General features: G+C 39.0%; 2 long non-coding RNA genes across 4 annotated transcripts; one reads left to right on the forward strand and one right to left on the reverse strand.

Moving 5' to 3' along the window:
- LOC124872064 lies at window positions 1–1,040 on the forward strand. Its single transcript, XR_007039196.1, has 4 exons — window positions 1–29; window positions 146–248; window positions 520–593; window positions 721–1,040. It is a non-coding gene; the product is annotated as an uncharacterized LOC124872064 (long non-coding RNA).
- A 4,553-nt stretch (window positions 1,041–5,593) lies between these two features.
- On the reverse strand, window positions 5,594–9,723 carry LOC124872855. 3 transcript variants are annotated; one of them, XR_007039369.1, is made up of 4 exons: window positions 9,540–9,723; window positions 6,053–6,306; window positions 5,939–5,980; window positions 5,594–5,830 (listed from the first exon to the last, which is right to left on the reverse strand). It is a non-coding gene; the product is annotated as an uncharacterized LOC124872855 (long non-coding RNA). The 3 variants fall into 3 exon arrangements; XR_007039370.1 differs by lacking the exon at window positions 9,540–9,723 and adding an exon at window positions 6,381–8,295; XR_007039368.1 differs by lacking the exon at window positions 9,540–9,723 and having other exon boundaries at window positions 6,053–8,295.
- Between the last annotated feature and the right edge of the window lie 1,382 nt (window positions 9,724–11,105).

The raw sequence follows: 11,105 nt of genomic DNA on the forward strand, positions 1-11,105 counted from the left end.
ACGACGTTGACCACTTCAGCATAGACAGAGTGGGTTTGATTCCACATACACACCTCTCATCCCTCCCTCCTCCTTCTTCCTTTCTCTCACCTCTCATCCCTCCCTCCTCCTTCTTCCTTTCTCTCACCTCTCATCACCTCTGGAGACTGAAGAGCATCGCAGTGCGACAAGCCACCCTGAAGATCTCATCAAGGATCCAATCAGCGCTTGGAAATGAAATGCACTCTCCTCTCTGGTTATGATGATGGGTAAAAAGACATATTGAGAGGGCCTGTTTGGAAGTAAAATCTCTGCATATGCAAATAGAGCCTAAAAATGTAAATTAATTTAGAAGTATCGCTAATCATGGCAGGGATGGAGATGGGATAAAAATGTGTGCAGGTTAGCCATCAATATTTATAGACATTTGGCTAAATATATATACAAATATACACGTGTGTGTGTGTGTGTGTATGTGTGTGTGTGTCCAACTGCATTATATCTGTGTGTCATCAGCTTTGGTTGTGTCTATTAATCCAGGTGGGTGCTCTTGGTTCCACTAACGGGGAAATGAATGAGCATTTTAGGAGGAAGCTGGATATCCTAATAATCAGGTAAGCAAATAGCAGGCAATGAGAGAGTTTCCTTCCGTCAGTCATTCACAGAATTGCTCCTGTCTGGTCTGTGAGCCATTTTAATTTAATGGGGCATGTGCCATGCTCTCCTCCAACCCCTCCACAGTATTTAGAGAGGACCACACTGGACCCCTGGAAGGCCTCCACACCCAATAGGAAGCTCCCCAATCTCCACAGGGACCCAGCAGACGGTCCACCATGGTTCTCAAATGGGAACAAAGCGTTCCCCAGTCCAAAGTGGTTAAACTGTCGTTTCAAATTGTTCAGACACCGTGATTACCGGCATGGGAGGAATTATATATTTAGCTTTATGTCCATCGCCATTTCCTCCCCCCACCCTGATCTGAAGTGACTAGCCCAGTTGTGCTTTCGATATTACTATCTCTGAGGGGTTTAAACCATCCCCCAGGAGACGGGAGTAATCAAGGGCTGCCAGCAGGAGAGCAGGAGGAGGAGGAGGAGGAGGTGGATAAGAGGTTTGGTGTGGCTGCTGATGGGATGGCGAACAGAATGACAATAAACTTGATTTACAAATATAATTGTTTCCCTGAAGCTTGTATGAGAAAGCAAATTTAAATCAGTGTTTCTGTACAATCTTGAAGAAAATGTATATTTAATTAAGAAATTTTCTTTTTTTCCTACTTCTAATAGGTGTCTGTCTACAATCAGATAGGAGAAAGTAAAACATTTTATCTGAATTCCTCCAACAGGTCATATTTTATTATAGTTTTGCTTAAAGAATGGTGAAAACATATATAAGTAGCTTTTACCTGTTGCTATGAAACAAATGGTAATATAAAAGAGACAAGAAACTTATTTAAAAAATCAACAGTCCATAGGATTCTAAGAATCAGACAAATTCACCATGTATATATACATACATATATATATATATATATATATATATATATATATATATATATATATATATACATATATATATATAAAAACACTCATAAAAACAATATTTAGAACAACAGTAAACACTTTAAGCAAATCAATCAATGGTTATTTATTATTTTAAAATCGTGTATAATAATTAAAATAGATAACAACAATAACAAATATAAAACAATTTCTGCTTGAATGTTTTTGCTACATCTTTTAATAATTGTATTATTTATTTTTAGTTTTTGTTATTTTTATCATTCGTTGTCAGCTAATGAATTTGTTATATATGTGTATATATATGTATATATATATATATATATATATATATATATATATATATGTATATATATATGTATATATATATATATGTATATATATATATATAGATATAGATATATATATATATTTTTTTTCTTTTTCTTTTTTCTTTTCTTTAGTGAACCTCTGTATCACACGTATCTATCCTGATAAAAGTCATTTATCCTCAGTAAAGTCTCTGCGTTGTTATAAACAAAAGTGACCGACAGAAAAGCAGATGAACTCATCCAATGAACTGAGCAGGAAGCCTGTTAATCTGCAACCCAATCCAGCCATAGTTTAGTAAAACCTGGCTCAGCTTCGCCGGTCGAGGCTTGCGAGGAAGGAAGTGAAGGGCTCAGGAAGCAGCGTTCAGAGCTTTCACCAGTCATATCCATCACAGTGCACAGTGATGGAAGCATGTGTGTATGTGTCCCTGTTTCTCCAGTCGTATCCATCACAGGACTCTGTCTCCAGGCCCGGGCGGGGGGACTTGGAGGGTCATTAGAGGGGCTGGGCTGCAGGCTGCAGCGCTGCACTTTAACTAAACATCTCTTCCATAAAATAAATGCTTCCAGGTTAGCACAGGTCCTGGAGAAGCCTGGTCGCCTCGCTTTTGCTGCCACTCATCTGATCCCAATTACCAGACACATGGGGTCAATGCCAGCCAAGGTTTTATGGATATAAACTGGAGCCGTTGGACTCCAAAATGAACCCTACTACCGAAGTGTTGCATCTTTAGAGCCTGCATGTCCCACTGTGCTGTAATATTATAATTTAATGTAGTCAATATATTTACATTGGCTTTGTCTGTAATTTGGTAAAGTTTTCACTTTAGGGTCATAGAACTGTTGGGTTATCAAACCTGAGACTTCCTTCATTTTATTTACCTTTATTCATATTTCCTCTGTCTTCCTCAGCTAGTCCATAAATAGATAATAATAGCATAAATATTTTAATGTCATTCAGTGCCTTTGAAAAGTATTCATTCCTTTTTTAAATGGTTTCCTTTTTGTCTTGTAATTACAAATTTCAATGTATTTTATTGGGCGTTTATGTAACCAACAAAGTAGTGCATAATTAAACAGTGGACAGAAAAGTATGCATAGTTTTCAACATTTCTTTACAATTATAAATCTGAAAAGTGTGGTGTGCATTTGTATTCACCCTGTTTTTATTATGGTCACCCTAAGCAAAATGCAGTGTAATCAATAGCCTTCTGATGTTACCTAATTAGTAAATGGAGTACACCTGTGTGTGATTTACTCTTAGTATAAATATAGCTGTTCTTTGAAGCTCTCGAGGCTAGTTAGAGAACATTAGTGAACAAACAAAAGCATTATTAAGACTGAGGAACACATCAAGGTTCTGTTCAATCCAACGTCTTAAAATGGACCCAGTAAAGCACACCTACCAAGACATGGTTGTTACTGAAATTGACAGACCAGGTAAGGATTGAGTCTATCAGAGATGCAGCCAAGAGGTCCATGGTAACTGGAGCTCCTGCAAAAATTCAGTGGTGACACCAATATGTTGTGGGAGTGTTTTGCTTCAGCAAGGACAGAGAGGCTGGATGACGCTAAATAGAGTGCAATCCTGATACGCAACTTGTTAGAGGCTGCAAGGAGATTCACCACCCAGAAGAACAACCAACCCTCTGTTTAAGGATGACCCAATCAAAGTCTAGGACTAAATCTGGGGCAAAATTTGAAAATTCCTGCTCACAGACATTCTCTATCCAATCCAACTGGGCTTGAGCTGTTTAGCAAAGAGAACTGGGCAGAAATTTAGTTTTGTGGGCCCATCACATAAAATCCCAATATGTACATTAAATGTTGTGGTTTTATCTTCACAAATACCGTGTCAGTTGTGCAGGTTAGGTCAAAGTCTTGTTACTGCATAATTGTGTATCTGGTTTCTAGACCCATTCTCTGTAGTCATGAGTTACTCCAAGGTGCTGTTGGAGAGGTCCTGTGTGAAGCATCTCTTTGCTGGTGTGACGGTGGTGATAGTTGACATGGAAGTGCATTTAAAACACACAGTTGCATCTACAAATCTCTAAACACCAGGCCACGGTGGATGCTATAGGATTTATAAGAATTAACAATTACGCCAAAGTGTGACCTGTGTGAATAATTTAAAACACTACGGTTGAATGTAGCCCAAGACACACTCATTACATTCACTCTAGCTGCATCGACTGCATGAGAGTAACCTGATCCCTGAGGAGAGGAAGAGTCGATCACGGTGATGTATATGTGCTTGTGTACGTGTGTTTGTGTGGACTGTGTGCATTTACATCCATACATTATTGAATAATTGCTTCCTGATGCTCCCCTCTTTTCCCTAGAATATTAATTACCGATTGATGAAACTTTGTTGGTCTGAGGGGTGGATGTTGAAGAAGGAAATAGGGGGAAGGTGGGGATCAAGTTGTTTGAAGGGGGGAGTTAACCCTCATTTTGAGTGTGTTGTGTGTGGTTTGTGGCTGTGTTGGGAGGCTGGACGGGGTGATGGGTAATAGAGTAGAGCATCAGCTGGCTTTAGTTTCAGGGGCAGCCTTTTTTCTTGGTTTAAAATATTGATAAGAATTTAAATGTTGTACGATTAACATTTATCACATTTTGAAGGAACAATATATTTACTTTTGAAAAGTCCCTCCTATTGAAGAAATTTCTTGCATGTTAACTGCAGTTTTAAAACTCAGTATACAGTTTCTGAAGCTTGTGGAGTGACATGTTATTAATTTTAAATCCAAACTCTTTTTAGACTATTAATGACTAAACCACAAGATGAAAACTTGCTATGGTAATCAAATCTCAGTCACGATTGCCTTTGTTCGTTTTATATAATTAATTTCTTCCGCATCACTCTTCCAGGATTCCAAAAAGGAATTAAATTACATTGAATTAAACTATGTGGTTTTATTATCAGAGAACGCAAGAAACCCAAAGACTGAATGAAAAGGAGGATGGCACCATCTAGTGGACATCTAAGGTAAAATAAAATACAAATCGTTGGGTTAATGATAAAAGCTGTAGACTTTGCTGAGGAAAACGACTTAAAAGAGCAGTGAACACGTAAATAATATTTTATTGTTATTATGGACTTGTATGTTCAGCTGAAGGCAAAGCTGATGAATACACCTAAACCCCTTTAGACCTGATTTTTATCCAACTGACTTCCCCTCCTTTTCAAAGAAATGAACGTTTTGCCAATTTTATTAATGCTAATTTATGCCCATTATAATAGACTCAACGGCTAAATGGTCATAAAGTATCTAGAAAACTCATGAAAGGGGCAACCTTTATACCATAGACCACATGAGATGGACATTCAACTGCCTTTAGGTACTCCAAGAAGTCCTGGAATGTGTTGATTGGAAATGTTTTCACAATATCTTAAATACTACCTCTTGAAAAGGTTAAAATTCTTCTTACAACTGAATTTTATTATCTTAAGATAAATGTATATTTCTGTCCTGCTCTTTGCGACTCTCAGAGCTATGTTTGTCTTGTTTGATGTGCATTTTTAAAGAGTTAGAAGTCAATTCTTCATTCTGATTAGATAATCAGTAACAAGCATTATTTAAGTGATGAACGTACAATTGTTTATTTTTTGGTTTAGACTCAGAATATGCTGTGTCCAGTCCAGTTACAGCCCCATTCAATAAATTAGAATATTGCTAAAAAGTTCATTTATTTCAGCAACTTAGCTCATTAAGTGAAACACATTATATAGATTAGCTGCTGTTGTAGAAAACTTGTATTTTCCAAAGAAAGAATGATGAAAACCATTCAACCAGCTTTATTAATTTAGCCTTATAAGGGAGACAGATCTTTCCGCATCACACGTGTTACTGAACAGAGCCGAGATCAAATCTGATGAGACAAGTGCTGACCCCTCCTTATATCAGTCTGGTCCTGACACCCTCCCTCTAAGAGAAACAGAGGTGAGAAATCAACCTAACTTTCTCGCAGACATCTCGGCTCCTCTGCGACTGATTGTTTGTTGGACCAGCAGGGGTTCTAGGGACAGGAAGAGAGACAAAATGTCGTATTGGTTCTTACGGGTCTGACCCACATGCAGAAAAGCAACTCAGGAGACAAAGATTTACGGTAATGTGTTTTATTTACAGTGAAGTGACTTGGGCAGGGAAACTGGAACCGGGAAACCAACTGTAAAAACAAACAGGTTGATGAGCAGGATAACTCAGGGTCTTGAACTATTGCTATAAGAGTTAGTCTTACTTGGTTAATGGAGTGATCCGCCAGAGGGAGGAAAGCAGAGAGACCAAGATGTTGTTTACCCGTGAGACTGATTAGGATGAAGGTAATGTGTGCCAGAATGATTGAGTCCAGGAATACAGAAGTTGGCGCGGTGGCTGCCAACCAGCGAGGTCCGAGAGGTGTGGTTCTTGGTTCATAAAGTAGAATGGCTCTTCCACAGGAAAAGGTCAATCCAAGCTGTATTCACCACAAGGCAAGGTCAGGTTCAGGTATTCCTGCAAAGTAAAAAGATCAAGTTACTAAAAGTTCCAGGCAAGGACAAGACAAGGTAATGTGGCTTGAGCTGTACCACTAAAGGCAACACTCTGGCAACAAGTTGTTGACAGCCTCCTCCTTAAATACTCCTCAGCAGGTGATCAAGGAAATGGTGAACACCTGTCGCCTCTCCTCCAGGTTCCGCGCCATCTAGGGGCTCAGCAAAGTAACAGCACCAAAACAGACAAAAATCCAGATCCGGACACAAAACACCTTTTGTGTTCAGACACATTTCCACTTCAGGTACTAAATGCCTTGGGAAGACCACCCAGAGGGGGCAGAAAGGAAGGTGAAAGCTATTGTCATTTCAAACTTGGTCATCACCTCAGAAGCACAAAAGCAATTTAAATTTTTACATTACACTGCATGCAAACTGATGTTTTCAAGTCTTTATTTCTGTTAATTATGAGGATTTCCTTTTACAGCTATTGAAAATATGACATTTAAGATACATATACTACATCAGACCGATACAAAATATATTACAGGAATGTGGGCTTTTTGAAAGGTATGTTGTATACCTGCTTAAAGGTTATAAAAAAAAAAAAAAGAGAGACAAACAAGCCTCATCATAACACATATTCTAATTTATTGACTATTACTATAAATATTAAGTAACTCAAAGTGGGTAAATACTTTTTAAGCTAACAGGAAACAGCTGTTACCACCGAAACTCCTATCCAATAAATCTGAGGAATTTTCATAATGGGAAACAATGGTAATGTTCAAAGGAAGCCTTTCTTGCGTGATCCAGAATTTTTGAAGATTGCTGCAGCACATTTGGTACTTTGCATGAATGAGATTCCCTTTGACTGTAACAAAAATGCAACATTGTCAAATATTACTGTACCATGATAATACTATAGCAGTGTCGCTTGTAAAATGCTTATATACGAGGGAAGTAATATTTGATCATCTGCTGATTTTGTGAGTTTGTTTGCAAAGAAAGGAAGAGTCTCTAATTTTATAGTGGTTTTATTTTAATGCATAGAGATTGAATGCTGACCAAAAATGCAGAAAAACAAACATTACATAAAAGTTACAAGTGGAGGAGAAACCTGATTGGTAAAGACAGCGGTAGGATGTTGTAGCTTGTCACCAGGTTTGCACACATCTCAGGAGGTTTCAGGGCTGCTGTTCATGGTATGTTTTAAGCCATTGTCATTTTTGTGGCTGAGGGAAGAAGAATATTATTTAAGATTATAATGGTGCATGGCCTTGTGCACTGACCCCTCTATGCAATGAAGTTGTTCTGTAGCTTTAGAAGAAAAACAGCTCGACAGCATAATGTTTCCAGCTCTGTGGTTGGCTGTGGAGGTGGTGTTCAGGTAATTGGCTGCCAGCAAGCTCCTTTTTTAAACATGAGGGGTCGAGTTGATTTCAAAGAACCTGATTTTGGTCTCATTTGACCACATCCTTTTTCTACAGCTTCTTATCAATGTCAGTCATTTACTTGCAAACTTTAGACATTCCTGTACAAGTTGAGTTTTTTGCGACAGTGGTCCCAACTGCCTTAAGCTCCTTCAGTGTAAATATGGGCTGAACATACAAGTTCAAAATGCTAACACTCAAGCAGCTTCTCAGTGCTATCACCCCGGGCGTTGGGTTTGCCACGATCAACCTGACAGGTGCTTACTTTCACGTAGCGATACACCTGGACCAAAGACAGTTTCTGAGATTCGCTTTCGAGGGCATAGCCTACGGGTATCTGGTATTGCCTTCAGTCTGTCTCTAGCACTTTGCACCTTTTAAAAAATGTGTGGAGGAAGTGCTACATCTCTCAGGAAAACAGGCACCCGCACTTTAACTTGTCTGGACGACGAGGCTTTAATAGCCAGCTCCCGTGAGCAGGCGAGAGTGCCGTTTTCTCAGCTTCTGTCACACATTCAGGTTCTGGGGTTTTCGGTAAACTTCCAGAAAAGCTTGCTGACCCCAAGTCAGAAGTTCTCATCTCTTGGGCTGGAAATATCCTCCCCAGCGAGCATGGTGCATTTTTCCAACCACAGAGTGATCGTGTTTCACTGTTGCCTTGCTCAGTTTCAGCTTGGACACAAACTACGTTTCAAGATGATTTTACAAATGGGAATGGCATCGATGATCACAGTGGTACCATTTGGCCTACTGTTTCAATTTATTTTTATTTATATTCACAACACATGTCTCAAGGCACTTCACAAAAGTCAGGTACATACATTCCAATTAATCCTAACCATTGAACAGTGCAGTCAGATTCAGTTATTTATTCAAATTGGATAAATAGTTTTTCTATCTAAGGAAACCCAGCAGATTGCATCCAGTCAGTGATTTGTAGCATTCACTCCTCCTGGATGAGCATGTAGAGACAGTGGACAATCGTTGGCATTGACTTTGCAGCAATCCCTCATACTGAGCATGCATGTAGCGACAGTGGAGAGGAAAAACTCCCTTTTAACGGGAAGAAACCTCCAGCAAAACCAGGCTCAGTGTGAGCGGCCATCTGCCACGACCGACTGGGGGTTTGAGAGAACAGAGCAGAGACACAAAAAGAACACAGAACACTGCATCTATTCCGGTTGTGTGCATGATAACCAATTTCCATATGTGCAATGCGCATTTACATTGACCGTACACAGACTGTGAGGTTGTGTGATCAATTGTTTGTGTGTGTTGCAAACCCAGCAAGAGGGAAGGCTCTGTCCAGACAGAGCTCTGTCCCAATGCACCAAGCTGTGAGGGCTCACTCCACCAGAGGCATAACGACCCTTGGTTATATGCTGCTGGCTACGGTATTCGGTGCCAGTCTGTGAAAGCTGCACCAGAGGTGAGTTGCGTTTTTCAGCACAGAGCAGAGAAAAACATTAGCAATCCATAAAACATGTCTTTATGAATTTATACACATTGAGAGTGGTGGATGCAAACTGGATGTGCACTTGACACCAGTTTTTGCACTTTCAGTTTGTTTAATATAGAAACATGAAGCTCTGTTGTAGTGTGCTGTACGAAGCTGAAGCCGATTGCACTGATACGAACCCGTTATGTTCTCACGCAGGAAATAAAATGTCTGATCGACCAGAAACTCCTTGTCTTCCTTCATAAAAAAAAATCACACAACGCAGAGTCGAGGGGTTATTTGGTCTGCTCTGAGACTTTGGAGTGCAGCAAGAATCGGTTACATAACGGGCCCTATTTAGAGGAACTGAACAAGTGTACTTACAGTTGGGTCAGATGGCTATTGACTTTCTCAGAACCACGTTTCTGCTCCAGGTTCTTTAAGTTCTCTCTCTTCACCCCTTGTACATACAACAACAAAAACTAAGAAATTTAGTTCTTTTACTTTAGTAAGTTCTTTCTGGCCAGGATATTTCATACTTCACAAAAGCTCAAGTGAAGAACTCCTGTAAGGTGCTCATATGTCCAGCCCACTGCGGCATTTGTCAGCGCAGTAACCATGCCCCCTTTACATTTCTGACCAATCATACAATATTTTTTGGAAACCACACACAAAAAAGTTTTGATGTGTCAAGAACTGGCACATGGTTGTTATTCTAAGGGGACCACAGCCAACAAGGTCAGACTTTTGAGCTTTTCTAACAGTGGTCTACCAACAATTGTGGATCTATGCTCTGCCTGTGTTAGTGATCTTATAGTGATACAATAAAATGCATTCACATTGACTTAAAAAGTACCAATATTCTAAAGGGTCTGAAGCACATATTGTAATGGGAGTTTCCTAGATTTCTTAATAAGGATGACACATACAGTGAATCCCAGTTAGGTGTATCTATGTATGATGATTAATTTAGGTATTTTTTGGTAGGCTAGCAGTGTACCAAAGCTGAGACAAACATTAATCTCATTGTAAATTATCACAGTCTCTGAGTTTTTGAAGTTTATGATTTGATGTTTTAAAACATAATCTGATGATTACTTTACTCAGATGATTTCCTGTTACTGTTCACATTGAGCTGGCTAATAAAGTCTTCCCAGAAAGACACCTGATTAAGTAAAACAACCAGGCAAGGCACAGATTAAAAGGACCATTATTTAAATTACGAGGTGGTTTAATAAGGTATTCACCTTTTTATCCAGGCAGACTGAATAAAATCCAAACAGAGCACTAGGAAGAAGTGTTTTCCAACTAACAGCTGAAAAAGTGAACAACAAAACTGACAGTTGTGTAACCTACAGTTTTTAAAGAAACTGTTTCAGTTTGGGGTTTTTTTTTTTTTTTTTTTACCACAGATGTGCTTTCTTATCTACTGAATTTCCTATCTGTTATATAAAGAAGTCTGACAACAAAGGGTGGGGGGGTTGTTATAGGAATAAACCCCACCCATGTTGACTTGGATAAGGAACGTTTGTCAAACATCCACCATAGAGAAGCAGAGACAAAAAAAACTATGCAAAAGGAAAGGCAAACGTAAAAAGATCAGAGGTCAAGAATTCTTTCTGCAGAATGAACATGTGCTGCCATGCATAAAGAACCTGTCAGATTATCTATACTCTGGATGTTGAAGTGGTAGCTTTACTGATTAAAAAATGCACTGAGCTTCTATCGTCAAAACTTTAACCGTTGCAATTTTTCTAATGAGTTTTGACATACAGGCATGTTCTTCATTGACTCTCTAGATGCATATGTTATAGGTCTTGCATCTGGCCTTTATTTCTGATGCATTAATAATTTCTGCTGAAAATACAAACAAGTTTGCATCTTTTTGTTGCATATCTCAACCTCAGAACCTCAGATGTCACTGTCTTCGGTTGGTATTTCACTTCTTCA

The sequence above is a fragment of the Girardinichthys multiradiatus genome, chromosome 8 (assembly GCF_021462225.1).
Source record: "Girardinichthys multiradiatus isolate DD_20200921_A chromosome 8, DD_fGirMul_XY1, whole genome shotgun sequence".
Lineage (NCBI taxonomy): Eukaryota > Metazoa > Chordata > Actinopteri > Cyprinodontiformes > Goodeidae > Girardinichthys > Girardinichthys multiradiatus.